Source organism: Artemia franciscana, chromosome 19, assembly GCF_032884065.1.
Source record: "Artemia franciscana chromosome 19, ASM3288406v1, whole genome shotgun sequence".
Taxonomy (NCBI): Eukaryota; Metazoa; Arthropoda; class Branchiopoda; order Anostraca; family Artemiidae; genus Artemia; species Artemia franciscana.
Window position 1 is genome coordinate 19,586,256 of NC_088881.1, and position 22,887 is coordinate 19,609,142.

At 32.0% G+C, this 22,887-nt stretch overlaps 1 protein-coding gene across 2 annotated transcripts in view; it reads left to right on the plus strand.

Annotated features, from left to right (window-relative positions):
• The window catches only part of LOC136039385 (uncharacterized), a 180,105-nt gene that overhangs the window by 19,745 nt on the left and 137,473 nt on the right, over nucleotides 1-22,887 (plus strand). Inside the window, exon 1 of one of the 2 annotated variants that reach the window (XM_065723064.1) lies at nucleotides 18,581-18,657. The exons of the other annotated variant lie outside the window; for it this stretch is intronic. The gene's annotated coding sequence lies outside the window, so the exon portion shown is untranslated. Of the gene's footprint in view, nucleotides 1-18,580; nucleotides 18,658-22,887 lie in introns of those variants that run through there. 2 annotated transcript variants of the gene reach the window in all.

A 22,887-nucleotide genomic window follows, 5' to 3' on the forward strand; every position in this document is an offset into this window, starting at 1 on the left:
GTCAACAAACGCATAGTTGCTTGGCGTATGTTCGAAATATTTGTTAAATGTCTTTATCCACTCTTTCACCAGTGAATGTCAACATTCATCAGATTTCGGTCTTTCACCGTAAGAGACGCATGAGGGAAAAATAACTCAATGAAAAATTATCATACCGTAGAAATAGATGGCGCTATATAGACACAGAAGCGCTACTTCTGTCGGCTGTGGTGTGAGCTTAAATATGGTACTTAAACATTATATATAGCATTTTTTCTTGCAGTTTTTGATATACAATCATCCTCATTACCAAGAAAACGTTATTTTAGTAACCCATCCCCATCTCACCTCCCATTACAGGTCTTTTCAAGTTATGCAAACGGGAACAAGAAACAACTAAAAGTAAAAAGTTAAAGACTAGTCAATCATCTTGGAAACCATCAGTCTGAGTTCCTTTACTGCACAAACAGTCTGAGTTGAAACAAAACTGTAATTAACTTTAATTGCCGAATCAATAGTTTCGTTTTTATTCGATCCTGACGGAAGTGATAACCGGCTCAAAAAACATAATTTACACTGAACAAAATTTAAATCTCAAAATTTTTATTGGATGTGTTTGGGGAAATGGTGAGCATGGGAGGGGGTTATTTTCCCTCCCATCACTTTCGATTATTAAAAAAGGGTCTAGCCAGTTTCTAATTTCCAATTGAATGAGTCTTCGAAGTTTCAACGACAACTCCTTCGATACGAAGTACCCTGGTCTACCCCCAACCCCCCTCCAATATATATATATATATATATACATGCCTACAATATGTGGGGGAAACAACTAATAATATATATAAAAGATTTTCTGGACACAAGACAACAGTTAATAATGAAAAAACTAATAACTATCTAGTTCAACATTGTAGTAATGGTAAATGTTCCATATCAGATATAACTGTCACAATTTTAGAAAATTTAGAATTAGAAAATTTAAATAAAGAAGAGAAGAATAATAGACTACGTAAACAGGAGGATTTCTGGATCCATACTCTTGGTACAGCTTATCCTTTTGGGCTAAATGATCGTGTAGCAAAATATGGTGACATGTCTCATGTTGTTGTTAAATGTATTGATGGTTTTATGGACCATCCTTCTTTTACTTGTCCTACTAAATGTAAAAAACGATCGAGAGGACATAGGAAAAATAATAGAAAAAATGAATTAGATGTACATATGCTTTCTATAGATCTATGCCAGCTACTTGAATCTAGGGGTATGATTTCTGTAATAAAGTGTCTAAATAATTTATCCAAGAGGAATTTAATCAAACTTTTCTGGATTGTTAAGAATAATACAGCTCTTGATTATAATTTTAAAGTAATATGTGATACAATTTGCATTCTAACTAAAACGAAATTTATTTCAAAAAAGAAAAAGTTCGATAAGATTAGTAATAAGGATAACAGATTATATTTACCTATTAATTTTACTTGTAAGCAGATTGAAGATATTAATTTACCAGAAATTTTAAATCAGCGGCATGTGAAACAGGCCCTTCCTAGTAATTTAAATTATAATGATAGTCCAGTTTTAACTTATAAATTTTCAAAAACTATTGGGCAAATTATTTTTAATTATAATTTAATACTAAAAAAACTAGATAGCGATATAAATTGGGAACCGGTTTGTAATTGTAAGCAACTTGGCCCATTTGTAAATCCTACTTACAAACATGTTATAACAGGGGACTTGTAAATAATAAAGCAAGATGATCTTCAAATTATAATAAATAAAGGGGCTAATTTCCGTCTTTCTCATCATCTGAAACCATCGAGTGTTCTTGATGGCTTGGAAAATGATTTTGATTTATTTATTGATAAGTGGTGTAAGAAAGAGAATAAAAATAAAGAGACTTTTCAAAGTTGGAAGAATTTAATTATTAGTAGAGTAAGAAATAAAATATATTCTAACTTAAAAAATAGTAACACTAAATCATTATTTTATAATGCGAAGATTAAACAAGCAATTGCTAATCTAAAGAATGAATTTGTAATTGTGCCAGTGGATAAAGCTAATAATAATTTTGCCATAATTTGTCAGAAGCTGTATTGTGATATCTTAAAAAGGGAGTTATGCACAACTAATGTTTATGAAAAGGTAAATATAGAGGATGAGAATTTAATTGAAAAGACTGAAGAAATACTTTTTAAAAATTTTAATATTAAAATAAATGACAATGATAAAAAGTTCCCTTTCCTATATTGGACTGTAAAATTTTATAAGAATCCCCCTAAACCACGGTTTATTGCTGGAGCAGCTAAATGTCCAACCCGCATTGCTGCTACTGACCTCTCTTTAATTTTAAAGGAAATTGTAAATAAACTTAAAACCCATTGTTCTGGTATTAAAAATTTTTCGAATTTTAATCCATATTGGAGTGTTAATAATTCACTGCAGGTGATAGATTCTTTAACAATGGTTTCAGCTAAAAGAATTGAGTCTTTCGATTTTGCGACAATGTATACTAATTTATCACTTAATTTAGTGTTTGATAATTTAAAAACTGTTATAAAGAAATCTTTCCTCTTATCTAGTAAAAGATTCTTAAAAATAGACAGTTATAATAAAAAAGCCATATGGACAAACTGCTTTAATACTACAGTTAACTTGAGATGTTACAGCTTGGATATGATTTTTGAGTTATTGGAATTTGTTTTATACAATACTTGTATAAGATTTGGGGGTGATTTGTACAAGCAAATTATGGGAATTCCCATGGGGGGGAATGCCAGCCCATTTATAGCTGACTTGTTTTTAAGTCAACTAGAATATAAATATATGATGGATAAGAATAATCTTATTAATTTAAAACATGCTTTGTCAAATAATAAAAGATATTTAGATGATATTTTGGTCTTAAATTGTAAGGATTTCATTGATATTTCTAAAAATATATATCCATCAGAGCTTATTCCTGAGCCTAGTCATGGCGCTGGTCATGAAGATCATTTCTTAGATTTAAATATTAATATTTGTGATAATAATAAATTAAGTTTTAAAATGTATAATAAAACGGATGATTTTGATTTTGAAGTGATTAGTTTCCCATTCCCTGAAAGTAATATACACTCAAATATCACATATTCAGCGTTTTTCTCACAGTTACTTCGTTATGCAAGGATTTGTAGTAATTATATTGATTTTAAAAATAGATGTAAAATCTTAAGCCAAAAATTGATATCAAGAGGTTTTTCTGCAAATAAATTAACTTGGCAATTTAAAAAATTTAGTTTTCATTATAACGAACTTTTAAATAAATATCAAAAGAATTATCTAGAAATACTTAAAGAAATTTTTAGCTAATTTCGGAGGTTCGAGAAATGTTGTCACAGCGCCATTTATTTTGAATTGTGTTTCTAATTGAGCGGATTTTTTTAAAAAAATTAGCCACATGGTAAAGATGAATTCTATAATTGTTTAGTTCATTCAGGTTTTTTGCAATGTGTTAATATTTGTGATTTGGTAAAATTTATAATATTTAGTTTACCTATTGTTGCTAAAGGGAGGGATATATTAATAAGATAAGCTTGTTTTGGTTTTACTTGGTTGTTTTACATTTGCTGTTTTTTTTTTCATAGGCATGTATTTTGGGGGTGATACCTGACGCGGGGATGCCATGGATATTCTGTGGTAGCCACAACACTGTGCTGGGTAGAGAATTTAGAGTGGCGAAACCCTATATAGGCCAGTGTATTCTCCTGATGAGCCCTTATGTTGGGTGTTGCCTCTGAATTATTTGTCTATATTATTTTTTCTATTGTTCGGTAAATGACGACTTATACTTATTGACGACATGACTGCCTGTCCATGGATTATTCTTTATGGTTGATTGTGTGTGGCTATGCTGTTTGACCTATGTGATTGTATGGATGAGTAGGGTTAAGGCCTCATTCAAGTGCTGGTCTATATTAATCCCTAATTTAGGAAAACAGTCTTCCTTTTCTCCTTCTGTCTCTTTTTTTTTTTTTTTTTTTTTTTTTTTTTTTTTTTTTTTTTTTTGTGTTTGTGCTGTAGCATTGGTGATTTCTCTTTTCATGATATATATATATATATATATATATATATATATATATATATATATATATATATATATATATATATATATATATATATATATATATATATATGTATATGTATATATATATATATTGTATATATATATATATATATATATATATATATATATATATATATATATATATATATATATATATATATATATATATATATATATATATATATATATATATATATTTATATATTGTATATAAATATATATATATATATATATTTATATATATTAATATATATTTCTATATATATATATATATATATATATATATATATATATATATATATATATATATATATATATATATATATATATATATACATATATATATATATATATATATATATATATATATATATATATATATATATATATATATATATATATATATATATATATATATATATATATATATATATATATAAAAGAAAAAGTTCGATAAGATTAGTAATAAGGATAACAGATTATATTTACCTATTAATTTTACTTGTAAGCAGATTGAAGATATTAATTTACCAGAAATTTTAAATCAGCGGCATGTGAAACAGGCCCTTCCTAGTAATTTGAATTATAATGATAGTCCAGGTTTAACTTATAAATTTTCAAAAACTATTGGGCAAGTTATTTTTAATTATAATTTAATACTAAAAAGATTAGATAGTGATATAAATTGGAAACCGGTTTGTAATTGTAAGCAACTTGGCCCATTTGTAAATCCTACTTACAAACATGTTATAACAGGGGACTTGTCAATAATAAAGCAAGATGATCTTCAAATTATAATGAATAAAGGGGCTAATTTCCGTCTTTCTCATCATCTGAAACCATCGAGTGTTCTTGATGGCTTGGAAAATGATTTTGATTTATTTATTGATAAGTGGTGTAAGAAAGAGAATAAAAATAAAGAGAGTTTTCAAAGTTGGAAGAATTTAATTATTAGTAGAATAAGAAATAAAATATATTCTAACTTAAAAAATAGTAACACTAAATCATTATTTTATAATGCGAAGATTAAACAAGAAATTGCTAATCTACAGAATGAATTTGTAATTGTGCCAGTGGATAAAGCTAATAATAATTTTGCCATAATTTGTCAGAAGCTGTATTGTGATATCTTAAAAAGGGAGTTATGCACAACTAATGTTTACGAAAAGATAAATATAGAGGATGAGAATTTAATTGAAAAGACTGAAGAAATACTTTTTAAAAATTTTAATATTAAAATAAATGACAATGATAAAAGGTTCGCTTTCCTATATTGGACTGTAAAATTTCATAAGAATCCCCCTAAACCACGGTTTATTGCTGGAGCAGCTAAATGTCCAACCCGCATTGCTGCTACTGACCTCTCTTTAATTTTAAAGGAAATTGTAAATAAACTTAAAACCCATTGTTCTGGTATTAAAAAATTTTCGAATTTTAATCCATATTGGAGTGTTAATAATTCACTGCAGGTGATAGATTCTTTGACAATGGTTTCAGCTAAAAGAATTGAGTCTTTCGATTTCGCGACAATGTATACTAATTTATCACTTAATGTAGTGTTAGATAATTTAAAAACTGTTATCAAGAAATCTTTCCTCTTATCTAGTAAAAGGTTCTTAAAAATAGACACATATAATAAAAAAGCTATATTGACAAATTGCTTTAATACTACAGTTAACTTGAGATGTTACAGCTTGGATATGAGTTTTGAGTTATTAGAATTTGTTTTATACAATACTTATATAAGATATGGTGGTGATTTGTACAAGCAAATTGTGGGAATTCCCATGGGGGGGGGGGAATGCCAGCCCATTTATAGCTGACTTGTTTTTAAGTCAACTAGAATATAAATATATGATGGATAAGAATAATCCAAATAATTTAAAACATGTTTTGTCAAATAATAAAAGATATTTAGATGATATTTTGGTCTTAAATTGTAAGGATTTCATTGATATTTCTAAAAATATATATCCATCAGAGCTTATTCTTGAACCTAGTCATGGCGCTGGTCATGAAGATCATTTCTTAGATTTAAATATTAATATTTGTGATAATAATAAATTAAGTTTTAAAATGTATAATAAAACGGATGATTTTGATTTTGAAGTGATTAGTTTCCCATTCCCTGAAAATAATATACACTCAAATATCACATATTCAGCGTTTTTCTCACAGTTACTTCGTTATGCAAGGATTTGTAGTAATTATATTGATTTTAAAAATAGATGTAAAATCTTAAGCCAAAAATTGATATCAAGAGGTTTTTCTGCAAATAAATTAACTTGGCAATTTAAAAAATTTACTTTTCATTATAACGAACTTTTAAATAAATATCAAAAGAATTATCTAGAAATACTTAAAGAAATTTTCAACTAATTTCGGAGGTTCGAGAAATGATGTTGCAGCGCCATTTATTTTGAATTGTGTTTCTAATTTAGCGGATTTTTAAAAAAATTAGCCACATGGCAAAGATGAATTCTATAATTGTTTAGTTCATTCAGGTTTTTTTGCAATGTGTTAATATTTGTGATTTGGTAAAATTTATTATATTTAGTTTACCTATTGTTGCTAAAAAGAGGGATATATTAACAGGATAAGTTTGTTTTGGTGTTACTTGGTTGTTTTACATTTGCTGTTGTTTTCTTTTTTCTTTCATAGGCATGTATTTTGGGGGTGATACCTGACACGGGGATGCCATGGATATTCTGTAGTAGCCACAACACTTGGCTGGGTAGAGAATTTAGAGTGGCGAAACCCTATAGGCCAGTGTATTCTCCTGATGAGCCCTTGTGTTGGGTTGTTGCCTCTGAATTATTTGTCTTTATTTATTTTTTCTATTGTTTGGTAAATGACGACTTATACTTATTGACGACATGACTGCCTGTCCACGGATTATTCTTTATGGTTGATTGTGTATGGCTATGCTGTTTGACCTATGTGATTGTATGGATGAGTAGGGTTAAGGCCTCATTCAAGTGCTGGCCTATATTAATCACTAATTTAGGAAAACAGCCTTCCATTTCTCCTTCTGTCTCTCTTTTTTTTTTTTTTTTTTTTTTTTTTGTGTGTTTGTGCTGTTGCATTGGTGATTTCTCTTTTCATGATATATATATATATATATATATATATATATATATATATATATATATATATATATATATATATATATATATATATATATATATATATATATATATATATATATATATATATATATATATATATATATATATATATATATATATATATATATATATATATATATATATATATATATATATATATATATATATATATATATATATATATATATATATATATATATATATATATATATATATATATATATATATATATATATATATATATATATATATATATAATATATTATGCACACATCGCTCTTTACTCAGGCAGCGCTATTGCTTTGAAATTCTTGGCTACTCTAAGCTAGAATTATTAGAATTTAGTATAACATCCTGATCGACATTATCAAAAAGTTTCAATTTATTAATCAAAGCTATTTAACATATTGAAGATATTCACAGATATTGAAGATATGCGCCTTGACAACAGGGATGCACATAGTGCGTTTAAGCTCAACATACCTTAACATTCTTAAAATGTTTCTGCTGATATTTTTCCCTAATTGTTCGTGAATTATTAAAGATCTAATATTTTAACGACCTCGATGCATATAATGTCTTGTGATTTAGCATAACACGCCTTCCAAGCATTCTCTGGATTTTTTAGCTTAATACCATTAGTCCTTTTAGACATATCCAGAATCAAACATTTTCCTTTTCAGCATTGATTATTACTGCATATAAAGAATAGGGAAACTGCAAAGTTTAAAATCATTGCCCCGGGGTCGTGAAGGGCATGGAATCCCTGAAAGCGTGGCTATCAGACCTTTTGACTATTTTGAACACATTTTTTTTCCAAATTGTTTATTAGTTTCGAAGGATTTAGGCATCCAAAAGAGGACGGGGCTGGTTGCCCTCCGATCACTCTTCGATGTTTCCCTAAATATAGGTGCAAAAGTTCAACCTAAGTTTAGGTTGCCTTTTTTGCCTGCGAATCCAGGTGACTTGGTAGTTATGTGTTAATCCTAAGACACGGTCACCGTTTCTGAACCTCTAGACAGGGAGGGCTTATTAGGCTTAGGTCACATCTGAGTCAAAGTGAATTTAGGCTCTCGTTTTCCACACAAGTCAATTGGATATGAGTCAACGATTCAACCTAAAAATCTTAAATATTTGTGATAGGCCCTTTTGACAGTTGGTAGGGATATAGTGTGTTTGGTTTTGTTTGAAATCTCTCTCTAGTTTTCTCTAAGGTTACACCTTCATTTCCCTAAACCTTTTCAAAAACCAAGGATCAATGAATGGTCTGCTTCCAGATGGTAAAGCCCTTGCCCCGTGATCTTTAGGGGCACTTTCAATTCCATTTGATATTATTTCGGCTTGTCTTTTTTTTAATATATCTCGTTATTTTTCCTTGAATAGCTTCTATTCTGAGGAAGTTTTTAAAATTATCTTTAAAAAGAAAGAAAAACCCAGTCATAATTAAACCCGAATCAGTTTTTCTGTATGCAAGAATGCAGCGAGTTGACTAAGAAGCTGGTAAATTGGTTTAGATTTCCTAGTTTAACTAAAATTTATATTGAAAGTTTAATGTAAGAAAGTTTTCCATATTAATGTTTAAACTATTTAATGCTTATATTTTCTTGCTAATTGTCAATGAAAATCAGCCATATTCGTCGTAATATTAAAGCAGTAATTTCAGTATTGGTTTATAAATCTGTATTAAAGCTTAAACAACATCCACTTTGTAAGCAAAATTCAAACTTCCCATTTTAAAACAGGATGAAAAAGTGCTGTTTGGTTCTTTTTACTTTGTCAAGAATTCTATATCAAACATCAAAATAAGATTATCGTTTTCTGAAACCAAAATTCAAACTTTCTTTTGGAAGGACAAACACACAAAAAACAAAAAATTTATAATTTTTTTTTACAGAATTTCAATAAGTTCTCTCGAAAAAAGGAAAATGGAAGAAAAATGGATAAATTGAGTACACCCAAAGAAAAGGAAAAAGAAAAAAAAGTTGTCAAATGCTTTAGACAAGTTACTCAAACAGGGAAGATTTACAACCCTCTCCCTTCACAAAAATATATAAAAACGACAAAAATTTTCCACACATTTTTGCACATAAGATAAAATAAGATATAAAAAAACATTATGAAAAAAGACATATTTTGTATGTATCCTAAGAGCCAAAGAAATATTGGGAAAATTACAGTGACATGGAAAAATAATAACCGGTAAAGCTTTCATAGAAAAATTAAAAAAAAAAAACTTTTTTTGCCAACTAACACAAGTCCGATGACAACGTATATAAAAATTTTAAGTTAATCAGCAACTTGCAATGCTGTATTCTGTTTAAGAAAATATTCCAAGCTTAATGGATCAAGCACTAAAACTATGGAATAGCCGGCAAAAGAATATTCCAGCATATTTGCTGTGAATTTTCTGTGAGCTGATATCGAGTTTTTCATTGGTTACTGTATAAAAAAGTCCACTACATTTCTTATCGGCTGTAAAGGTAATTTGGCTATTTTGATTCAATTGTCAAAATTAAATCAAGTAATATTCAAGATTGAAACCTGCTGTTAGTTAATGGTTAGTTTCAATTGGTTTTGTCTGTATTTCTTCCTTTTTTGCTTTATTAACCATCCCTAATGCCCTCACTAAGAAAATAGTAGACACTTTATCAAGTTTACTGTGAACCCAAATGTCACATAGAAAGAGTCATATAGTACTTCTTTCTCTAGTTTGAGATAGCAATTCTCAAATTTCATTTCAACATAATTATCAAGTTTTTATGCCAACTTTCATAAATCTAAATGAATATACGCCCTCTCCAATAGTCCACGGGGCAAGGATTGTACACTATGCCATGGGAGCATCTAAAGTTTTTATTGGGCACATCGTAAAAAAAGGAATTGCCGTACAATTTTAAAAGGAGATCATTCAATTGCAAATTAAAAGTTCTATTGTTCTTTTTAATAAACTAAAGTGATTGGAGGGTTATTAGATACCCCTCCCCCAGCCCTCAACCTACCTTGCCCATCATTTTCTTAAATATATCCAATCAAAATTTTAATAATGGTGATAGCCATTTTATTCAGCGTAGTTAAAAGGTCCAGTAATTATGTCTTTGAAGATTACATCTCCACAGCCCTCAGGGCAATGGATATTTCAGATAAGGGGTTTTTAGATAAGGAAATATTTATTTTCAAAAGCCCATCATAATCTCTAATAAAGCCGAATTTGCTTCATTTCCTAAGAGAAAAGGCAAAGCAAAGAAACAAATTATATAACAAGACAAAAGTAAAAGAAACGCCAATCAATTGTAACAAATGGTCAATAGAAATTTAACCCGCAAAAAAATTATGAGTCCAAGAGCTAAAATAAACTTCATGTGATTATTGGCAAATCAGAAATAAAAAGAGTGAGTAGTATGCTAACAGTATATCTTAGGAACCCCATAGCCACTGCTCTTTTCTTCTGTAGTGGTTTAAGGTCAGGAAGAAGGGTTAACGCCGATTCCCTAAGACATTTTTTAAGACTCTAGTGTCCTGTGTATTTGGTCTATTGTCCACATGTGGCTGTTACGTCTTAGTTTGGAAAGGGCTATTGTTTACTTATGCAAATCTAAGTGAAGATGACGAAGGGATCATCAAGTACTAGCACGCCCTCCCTAAGGACATTTTCCAAGCGACTAGACAAGTGCGTAAAAAACAATTTTAGTCCCCCTCAAAAATCCATAATTTCCACAGGACCTTCTCCAAGACGTTAGTCTAATGTTTCCTTATGGTAACTCAAACGACCTTGTCAATGATGTAGTTTTTAAGATCAACGACACTGTTTTGTTGGGGCTTACGCAAGGGTTTGCAAACCGCAAGGATTTACTTATGTGAAGAGTTTTACACTCACTACACAACAGTCTCATGGATAAAAGTCATAAGTTAGGTTTTCTCGTAATCGGCCTACATGAAAGTTTTTGAATCCTCTCACCAGGTACTGGACCGGGTATTCCCTTATTACTTCACGGTATAAAATGTGCATACAAGTAAGGAGAGTACAATTTTCAAGATAAACTGTGAAAGAAGAAATTTCAAAAAGGATTTGATTCAAGTTTAACTTAATTAAAAGAAAACTAAATCCATTAAGATAATTTTTGCTTCACTTCCATCAAAATCCTTTTGGATATACTCGGATTTTCTTGAAAAAATTCAGAGTGTAACCGTACTATTATTATTGATAAAAGTAGTCCGTCGAATATGAAAAATACTTGTCACTGGCTATGCCAGCGACAAGTATTGTATTAATTTTTAATACAGGAATTGTATTAATTTTTATCTTGGCCTCCTATATATATTTTACACCCCTCATACCAAGAACTTTATTGAAAGCAAGAAGAAATCTATAGTTCAAAACCAGAAGAGAGTGCATGAATTGATGACCAAAAGCTGCGGCTTTCATTCACTATTGTATTTTGTTTTCCGATGTCGTGACTATACCTATAAGGAATTCCTCAATATTTATATGGACAACAATCTTCTGAATAACTTCATAATAGGAAATACCCTCTCCTATCTGTTTAATATAAATTTCTGTGTCCTAGAAAATAAAACATGCATTAAAATTAGCACTAAATATTATATTATTACATTTTATCAGTAGTAAAGAAAAAAAACGGATATAATTAAACTCTTATTTCACGAATTCATCAAATTCTTATGTTGACTTGTTTTGATCTTGAAACTCAGGATGGAAAATTGTAAAAATGTCGGAAATCTTCATTTAAAATGGGGTAAATAGGTGGGATGATCTAGGTGAGGTAATGATCCCATTTTTAAATGTTGAAAATTAAAAAAATGAGACCATAAATGTGGACGTGTTTCATTTTAAATGTAGGGATGGAGAAAATTCAAAATGACAATATTTGATGTTAAAATGATGACAAAATAATTTATCTGTGGATCCTGCAGTAAAGTGTGCTTATGGCATTGTTGCATCAAAGTTAAATACGATGGCAATGGAAGGTTACAGCTTTAGTTTTCGGGTGGAACGGTACAGCCTAGACAACTTTGAGACAAAAAAAAATTACCAAAGCTTTGAATTTCTAAATTCTAGTTAATCAGCTGGTACTGGAGATAGTATGTATCTGCTTTTCCAAGGTAAACAACTTGAAATTGTTGACAATATTTTACAGGATGTCAACGATCTTAATTATGCTTGGGAAGAATTAAAATGTTAAAAGTGATTCCAATTAGAAAATTACTATTTCTCCTTAAAATCTTCCTTAATCCAGACTTGTAGTTTCTCCTAATGCTTAAATATTATATGTTGTAAATCAGCAAGATAACATTAGTATATTATACAATAATACTCCGTTGTAGGGCTACGGCTTAGAAATACATTCCTTTTTGTCTAGCAGCCACCAATGAAACAGGAAGTTACCTAAAGTTTTCTTAACTAAAAAAAAACATTAATCCTAAAAAAGAGAAGAATTACCTGACTTATTGCTTCCAACATAGACCTTGATCTTCCCAGCTTTGTCTCACTAATCCCTATCAAGTACGACACCCATGTAGATTTCTCTACATTTAAATCAATAGCCTTCTGAAATAAAAACAGAACTTTTGATTACCAATCCAATGAGCACCCTCCGAAGTTTATGCGATCACCCTTTCTATATATATGTTATATGCCCCCATGACATAACTTTCAACCCTTTTCCGTGAGGGTTCTGGGGAGGGGGAGGGATGTCATCCTCTAAAACATAATTCCAGACCTTTCACTTACGTTGAAAAAAATGGCTATCTAAAAATTTGAAGTGGATGGGCTTCGGGAAATGGTGAGTGTGGGAGTGTGGTTATTTGCCTTCCAATCGCTTTTGACTGTCAAAAGGGCATTGTGCCCACAAAGTTTTTTACTTAGACAACGCTGTTGCGCTGCCTAAAATATCTTATATGTCCCCAGGGTATAACTTAGAGCTCTTTCCCTGAGGGCTTTGGGGGGGGGGTCGTCATCCTCAAAGATATAATTGCCTGGCCTTTCAATTACATCGAACATAATGGGTATCTCAAAATTGTGCTTGGATATGTTTGGAGAAATAGCAGGTATGGGAGGAGGGGCTAGTTGCCCTCCAATCACTCTTTACAGTTGAAAATAGCACTAGCCCTTTCAATTTCCAATCGAATGTGCTCTTTCCCAAGTTTGTACGACAACAAATGGCCATCTCAAAATTTCTGTGGTCGGGGTATCCACCCTTCAATCACTCTGAATCTTAAAAACGGCACTAGAATTTCTGATTATCCATCCAAGGAGCCCAATCTGAAGTTTATGCGGTCACCCGTTCTATATATACCTTATATGTCCCCAGGGCATAACACAGCCCTTACCCTAAGGGCTCAGGGAGGATTATCATCCTCAAAGACATAATTTCTTGACTTTTCAATTACGCTGAGCAAAATAGCTATCTCAAAATTTTGATTGGGTGGTTTTGGGAAAAGGTGGGTGTGGGAGGGGGGTTAGGTTCCCTCCAGTCACTTTACTATTAAAAAGGGCACTAGCCCTTTCAATTTCCAATTGAATGAACCAGACAATTATAATTTCCGGACCTTTCAATTACATTGAACAAAATGGGTATCTCAAAATGAATTATATGAATTCTTGGTTCTTCATTTCGAGTGATACTAGGTGAGACGAAAATGGTAGATCAATCCAATATATGTGTATGCTGTGTAATGACTTTGCACTTATGATATTATCATAAGATAATATTTATTTTTTGCCTAAGTTTTTAAGGTAACTTTAATTGAATACTGAAAGTTACTGATATTAAAGCTTGTGTAAGACAGAGAAATTCCTTATAGATTAGTTTGTTGCTAATGTGGAATTTTGTATTGTTTGCCAGAAGAAAAATCACGGATGTGTGTTTATTTATTATTTTTTTTTCAAGGGTGATCGTATTGACCCAGTGGTCCTAGAATGTCGTGAGAGGGCTCATCCGGACGGAAATTAATAGTTCTAGTACCCTCTTTAAGTGACCAAAAAGATTGGAAGCCAACCTGTCCCCCTCCCCCACCCCTTTATTTCCAAAAGTCATCCGATCGAAATTTTGAGATAGCCCTTTTGCTCATCATAGTTGGAAGGCCCAATAACTGTGCTTTTGAATATAGTATGACCCCCCCCTGCCCCAAAGGCCCAGGGAAAAGGTCTTCAAGTCATAAGAACTTGTCCATTTCTTACAAATAGTATTTATTATTGTGAAGTATGTATACATTTTCAGCTGGGGAGGAGGCAAATTTTTTGCTGAGGGTTTTTCCACGCAGGAATTTCCTATGGACAGGGAAGATTCCAGGGGGTGAACTTGTCAGGAGAAATCATACGCTAGGGGAATTTGCCAGAACTCCTATATAAAATCCCTTTTAAATTTCTTGCTTTCTCTTTTCTGTCTCGATTTTGCGCGTGGAGTTGTTAAGGCTAACTGTCCAGGGTACATTTTCTCTGGGATTGAATTGTCTGTAGGATATTTTTTTTGGGAAGGGGGTATCTCTGGGGAGGTGGGGCCAGGTTTCCATAGTATTTCTTAAAAACGATCAGAAATTAAAGGATCGCCCCATCCTCAACCCTGGCTCCTTGCACTAAAGTTTGAATTTTGTCCCAATACTTTAAGAACGCCTCCTGAAACACAAGGGTCGTTTAATTAGAACAATAGGAAGCTTTTTTAAAAGTACTTAAAAACTTTAGCGTAAATTGCGAGGTGTTGAAAAGGGGGCAATCTCCTTCATACACGTAATAATTTCTGTTCGTTTTTATATTGCTCCTTATCTTCAGTGGAAAAAAACTTGTTGTTTTTTATTTAATAGTTGACAGCAAGAGTAACCTGACTAACAAAAAAGCCTGGTTATAGTTGTTTTTATCATATGGATACAAATTCTTTTGATCAAGTGTACAGCCAACGATAGACAACGGGCAAAAACTAAAGTAAATTCTCAAGAAAGTGGAATTTCAAAGGGAAAAATAAGCAGGATTTACTCGAGACAATGTATTGGTTCTATTAGGGTACCAGGAAAAACTGTCAGAAGACTATCACAACTTATTTGTCCTTTGTTGTTCATTAATGTGCAGGTGATGAGTGTTATTCATATGTTTGTGGTGCTTCCACTTAATAATTGCCAGCAAACTGATCTTTTTTTTTAAAGACGTATAAAGTTTTGTTCGTCTGAGCCCAAAAAAGCAAGTGAGATGTTACAAATGCATAGACTTATGAAATTGAAAGTCAAATTTTCAATCTTCCGTTCAGATTGTGCAAATTATTCTGTTGTAGAACAATTTTAGCTTAAAAATAGGTGAAAACTATCTTAAATCGATGGCAACGCTGCCAAAACCTTTTCATAAAACCGAATATTGCAAGTATAGCATGAAATAGTTTTTATTACTGCATTTTATCGCTATGTAATGTCACTCTACACGAAAAGAGGAAAAGAGATACAGAGGAAAAAAAGATGTAGAGGAAAATGAAAAGTTAGTGATACCATAGATTTGAAGGAAGATTTGTTTTGTGAGGAAGAATTAGAGACAATACTAAAAGGATTAAAAAATAATAAGGCTTCAGGTACTGATAGTGTGTTAAATGAGTTTCTTAAATATGGCGGCTCTGTAGTTAGAAATAAGTTACTGAAGATTTTGAATAGGATTTTTGAAAAAGGGGAAGTAACTAACGGTTTTAGGAAAACTCTGATCAAACCACTGTATAAGAAAGGTGATAAGAGTTAGTGTGGTAATTATCGAGACATTAGTCCGGTCTCTGTAGGTAGCACATTATTTAGTAATATGGTACTTTTTAGACTTAGAGATGCAGTAGACAAAGTTTTAAGAGAAGAACAGTGTGGTTTTAGAAAAGGTAAGGGATGTGTCGATCCAATTTTCACTCTTAGGTTAATAATTGAGAACTGCCAAAGTTGTCAAACTCCTTTGGTCCTCAGTTTTATAGATTATAAGCAAAGCGTTTGATTCTGTTGATAGAGGAACTTTAGCAAAGGCTTTATCCTTTTATGGTATGCCAGACAAACACATTAAAGTGATTAGTGCTATGTATGAGAATAATACTGCTGCGGTTAAAATAGGAAATGAAGTTAGCAGCTGGTTTTATATTAAATCAGGATTCAAGCAGGAATCTGTTCTATCCCCCTTTCTATGGATCATTTTGACGAAATTTGTCTTAAGGAGCACAGGAACGGCAATTGCAGAGCGGGGAATCAAATGGGGAGGGAGTACTCTTCTGGACTTAAATTATTCTGACGATTTAAGCATCCCTGATGAAAGTGTAGCGAATAATACTGCTGCGGTTAAAATAGGAAATGAAGTTAGCAGCTGGTTTTATATTAAATCAGGATTCAAGCAGGAATCTGTTCTATCCCCCTTTCTATGGATCATTTTGACGAAATTTGTCTTAAGGAGCACAGGAACGGCAATTGCAGAGCGGGGAATCAAATGGGGAGGGAGTACTCTTCTGGACTTAAATTATTCTGACGATTTAAGCATCCCCGATGAAAGTTTAAGCAAAATGAATGAGCTTTTAATGGTTTTGTTAGTTCAGAGTTCAAGAAGAGCTTTGAAAAATAATTTTAAGGAGGCTAAATCACTAAGGCTAGGAATAAGTGAAGATGAAAAGCTAACGTTGGGTAACGGAACGATTGATCTGGTGGGCAGCTTCACTTACCTTGGTAGTATTATCATCCAGGACGGTGGGAGCAGTGAAGATGTTAAAGTAGTATTGCCAATGCTAAGGGTGTTTTCCTTAGTTAAGAAAAGTTTGGAAGAATAGGAAAATAAGTCTACAAACCAAAATTAGAATACTGGAAATTACAGTGATGACAGTGGTCAAGTATGGTACTGAAGCATGGGCACTCCAAAAAGCGGATGCAAATTTGCCATATCTTTTCCAGTGAAATTGCCTACGGATCGTTTCAGATAGCTGGCAGACTGAACTGGTTCAATCCCTCTTTCCAGGACTATAATGAAAAAAAAGGTTGAGATGGCTCTAAAAGTCTTGGGAGACTGTAACGTCAAAATTGCTAATGCAAAAAACTTTACAAAAGGGTTATTCTAGGCAATATACAAAATAGATGTAATATTACTGAGCATTTTCCTAAGAACATCTTATAAATTTTCGACCCTCTGTTTTCTCCAGATACTACTTATAATTGACAAATTTCGTAGGGTAATGCTAAACCGTGAAAAACAGTTAGCAAAAACTAGTCACCTAAATGATGCAACTCTCTTATTCGTAAAACTTTAAAATCAACCAATTTTGACGAAGCTTAGAAATTACCCTATAATGCATTCCAAAATTCAAGGCCTCCTATCGCAGATGGATAAGCGGTTCGGTCCAGACGTTTTCCAATGAAAACAGAAAAGTCTTATCTAGGCTTGCTTTTTTTTCTTATACCAAAGATAAAATCCTTGAAAATGAAAATTTTGAAACTACCAATAGCATAGTCTCAGTAAAATAGAAAAAAAAATTAATAACAGTTTATAAAGAAAAATGTCAAATTTAAATAAATAAAGTAAAATATACTTGCAAAATTAATTAGCTTAATATTGGAACACCTCTGTAGCTTTAAGTTTCAAAAAACAAAGAACTTGTTTATCATCAATGACAACTATGAGGTCATTTTGGCACCTTAACAAGTCCGACGACGGACGAATCGTTCTCCTTGGTCCAAATATCAGAATCTGACACTGAACACGGGATTACTTTGGTTGATAACATGACTCACCACAGTTCTAAAGTAGGTGTTTAAGTCAAAAAATTCGGTTATTGTTTATTTAGGGTATTAGTTATTGGGAAGTTATTTGAAAATTTCATATACAATGGTAAAAAGTAAGATTGGCTTTAATTGGAGGTGGGAGGGGGCTGTATTTCATACAAGAAAATTTTCTTAATCCTATCTTAGATTAAAAACAATTTATTCGTGATTACGTCATTGATAAAAGGTTTTTTCTCTGTATTTTGTTGAAGAAACTTAAAACAACAACTTCCTGGATTCCAAGACTTCTTTTTTGCCCTCTAGTACCACTCTCATCACCTTTAAATGTCATATCCAGAATGTTTGGTTTTAGAGGGGTGGGTTAAACAACAGTTGTGAAAAAACTCATCAAAAATTAGTTTATGTGCATTTTCGTAGCGTTTTTTCGAGTAGGACAGAATTTGAAAAGAACTTGCCCTCTTAATATCCATCATCTGGCACCATTGAAAAACACCAGTGGTTTTAACTGGGACAGTGGGCATTTTCTCAGCAAAATTTGCTTCACTGCAACCACTTAATTAAAAAAAAGTTTTTTTTTTCCGATATTTTCAACGGAAAGGGGCTCATTTTCGGTAAAAGTCATTTATGGCAATATCCGTTTTCATTTTGCTTTATATGCTCAAATTTGAAAATTTAAACACGTCTACTCCCCCTCATGGCCCTATATAGAGTCATAATAACGTATTTCTTTTGTTGTTTTGGTAGCTCTAATATTAGCTTGATTCAACCCATTTTATATGAGTAACTCCAATAGAATTGTTTGGCTGTGCATTATGTAAAATGGTTTGAAATGTAGATAATAATAAGCAGAAACATTATAATCTGATGCATATAAATATGCCAAATATTATAAGGCAAAGATATTTTGTGTGTGTGTTTCCTTTCAGTTTTGTTCATATTCTAGCCTAGGGCTATATCTTGGAGTATTATTGGTGGGGGGGGGGTAGGGAATAGTAGCATGTATTGCCTGAAATTTGAATGCAATATATGATTTTTGGAAATAAAGTAACTTCAGGCCTAGTCTATGGAATCAAATGATAGGCCTCTTGGATAGGCTACTTCTATTTTATTGTTATTTTTCCTTCTGAAGAGACCATAATTGTGAACATTTCCAATTCAATTGCTATGTTTAATTTTGCTATTTTTAATGTTGCTTCTGGGTAGAATCCTAGATTAGGGCTTTCTTCTATCCTGGAAAGAAGTTGACCTGAATAGTTTAGTCCTAAATGAAAGTCAGGAGTATATCACTCTGGAATAGGCACCTCATTGACATGCGGGAAGATCTTTTACAGCACATAAATCTTACTTATCCTTTTCTGAAGGATACTGACCTACAATATTCAAATATTAGCTACCTTATTATTTACTTATTACCATAGTTGCTGGGCAATGCAATTAATCATAATTAGACCCTTCTATAAGAGTGATGCTAGCCTAGTTGAAGGTGTTCAAAGGCATGCCACAAAATGTATAAGTGGTCTGCAAAATATGCCATTCAATAAGAGGTTAGAGCCCCTACAACTCCCAAAACCCATCTTTAGATACCAGTTTGGTGACATGATGCTGACCTACATATCTACCAAACATTACCCTCATCACAAAACATGCAAGTCAGCACCATACAAGAGGCCATTCACAAAAACTGGTAAAATTCTAGTTGATTGACTTCTTGCTATATCAGAAATGTGTTAGGTCAGGAAAATGAAACTTTCAGGGATGGGTCTACAGGCTAAAGTATGTCCTGGGAAGGTATTTTGTAGTACCTGCCTCCACTCCTTCTCCCTCTAGAGGGCCCTGACCTTTTATGACCTTCAAAAATATGTATGTTATAAAAGAGAAACCCTGCAAAATAGATCTTCTGCTTTAATAAAGTACAACAAAATTGTTTTCAGCTTCACAACTTTGCTCAATCCCAATTTATAAGGTTTTAAAGATATGCAAATACATTTCCTAAATTTTGTAAAAAAAAAACATTAATATGGCTCAGAAATTCTACTCAAATAACAAAAATTGTATTTTTGGAAGTAAAGGCTGAGAAAAAGCAACTGGTAACTGAAAATTAATTTAAATTGTTATTTTGTCAAAATTTTAATATGTATACCCCTGTCATGTAGGCAAATTTCAGGGCTCTCTAGAAGGAGAAGGAGTGGAGGCGGGTACTTTAAAATACCTTCCTGGGATATACTTTAGCCTGTAGACCCATCCCTGAAAGTTTCATTTTCCTAATTTAGCCCCTTTCTGAGAAAGCAGGAAGTCACTCAACTGGAATTTTACCACAAAAACTTTCTAAACATACTGTAAAGACACAAATGCAACAAAAGTATTTTGTTGAATATGTCATTAATACCTGGAATAACCTTCAAGACAAAATGTTGACTGTGGCTACAACTGTCTTTTTCAAGTCTAGACTTCACAAAGAATAAGGCAACAAGCTATGAAAATACAAGAAGGACTGTTTGTCCCATTCAACAACTCACTGATTTTTGATGCAAAATTTTCATAAGAGTTTGTTTCTAGGAGGTTGATGCTACTTGTTTTTCTGAACCATCTTGCACACTATCCATAGTTGCTGTTGTGCAGTTGTTATGGGGGGGGGGGGGTTATGGAAAACTGATGTTACTGAAAGGGTATATTTTTGATGGATATTACTGTGAGTTATCTTTGAATGTTGGGGGAAATAGTATTGGTATAACACATGGATATTTAAATTAAGGTGATGTTGTGGGAGCTAAATGGGTGAGGAGTTAGGACTGAAGGATACTGTTAATAAACCCAAAGATTCTCAATGACTGAATCATTCTAGTAATGTTCAGGTCTCCCAAGTCATGTAGATTCCCTTGAGAGTATAATCAAAGACTACGGGAACTGTGCCTGGTGCCTGAATGTATAAACAAGAGCAAGTAAATAACAATAATTTTATTTCAGTACTTACAGACAAATTCAAATAAAGTATGTCAGACTTAAGATTTTACTGTCTATCCTGCATTAATGTAGATGTTACTATATCTACTCAAAACTTTCCAGTCCTTATATACTTGTTTTGTTATGGGATGTGACCTCCTCTAAAAAATGTATTATACTTTTGCAATAGAACTGGTATAACAAGGATTTTCATATGCAGTTTGTTTGCAGTCATAAACACCGGAATCTCTTTTACTTGCAAAATAAAAACGTTCATCTATGCAGTTGCAAGAACAACAAACAAATTGAAACCATACTCAAAGCTTGTATTTTATAGAAAAAAGAAATCTTTGAATGTTGGGGGAAATAGTATTGGTATAACACATGGATATTTAAATTAAGGTGATGTTGTGGGAGCTAAATGGGTGAGGAGTTAGGACTGAAGGATACTGTTAATAAACCCAAAGATTCTCAATGACTGAATCATTCTAGTAATGTTCAGGTCTCCCAAGTCATGTAGATTCCCTTGAGAGTATAATCAAAGACTACGGGAACTGTGCCTGGTGCCTGAATGTATAAACAAGAGCAAGTAAATAACAATAATTTTATTTCAGTACTTACAGACAAATTCAAATAAAGTATGTCAGACTTAAGATTTTACTGTCTATCCTGCATTAATGTAGATGTTACTATATCTACTCAAAACTTTCCAGCCCTTATATACTTGTTTTGTTATGGGATGTGACCTCCTCTAAAAAATGTATTATACTTTTGCAATAGAACTGGTATAACAAGGATTTTCATATGCAGTTTGTTTGCAGTCATAAACACCGGAATCTCTTTTACTTGCAAAATAAAAACGTTCATCTATGCAGTTGCAAGAACAACAAACAAATTGAAACCATACTCAAAGCTTGTATTTTATAGAAAAAAGAATGTAACTTTGAAATTTTTGACAAAAGAATTCACTTTGAATTTTTAGACAAGATATTTATTCAAATTTGTTTTAAGCCTGCAAAATGGTAAACATGCTTGAAACAGGCTTGAAAACAAGTCAATACCAAGGAAAATCCTTGATTTAAGCTTGGTTCAAATAAGCGTAATTATTATATTTTATTATTCATATATTTATATTATTTATTTGTGTCTATATGACTGATAATTTATAAATGAGGCAGAGGAGAGGGCCCAAATAAATATTTTAGACATCTTTAGATCACGACAAAGTTGTTTCTAGGGGGAGGGCAACTAAAGCAGTTGCATTGGATACCATGGCATGGGGATATATATATATATATATATATTATGGCAGTACCCTTATATGGTGTACTGGACAAATACATTAAACTGATTTGTGCTATGTACAAGAATAATACTGCTGTGGTTAAGGTAGGAAATAAGGTTGGAAACTGGTTTTGTATTAAATCAGGAGTTAAGCAGGGTTGTGTTCTATCCCCCTTTTTCTGGATCATTTTTATGGACTTTGTCTTAAGGAGCACAGGAAAGGCAATTGGAGACCACAGAATCAAATGGAGAGGAAAAAACGCTCCTGGACTTGACAATGACCAACAATTTATTGTGGAATATCAAAATAGATAATCAGAATATACAAAACTATAAATTAAAATGAGTGGTAAAATATTGTTGGAATGATTTCCTGTATTGCTGTGTTACTCTGGGGGTTGTATGGCTGTAGCTTGTTGCTGTGCCATGTGTTGTGCTTGTTTTGTGTAATATTATGTCCAAAGCCCAGTAGAAGTTTGTGCCTCCTTGTTTCAAGCATTGTTAGACCTGTTAGAACAAGACATTCTTCATAATGTAACAGTGTATCCCCCAAAATCACTTGCAATGGATGCTTTTTTATACCCTAAAGTTTGTTAGTTTGACCTTTTGTGAGACAAGCGTGCCGGACTGGGCATGCAATGCATATTCTAGAATTGGTCTCATTTGAGTGTTGTAGTAAGTAAGCATTGTACCTTTGCTTAGATTAAACCAGTTTAATTTTGCCAT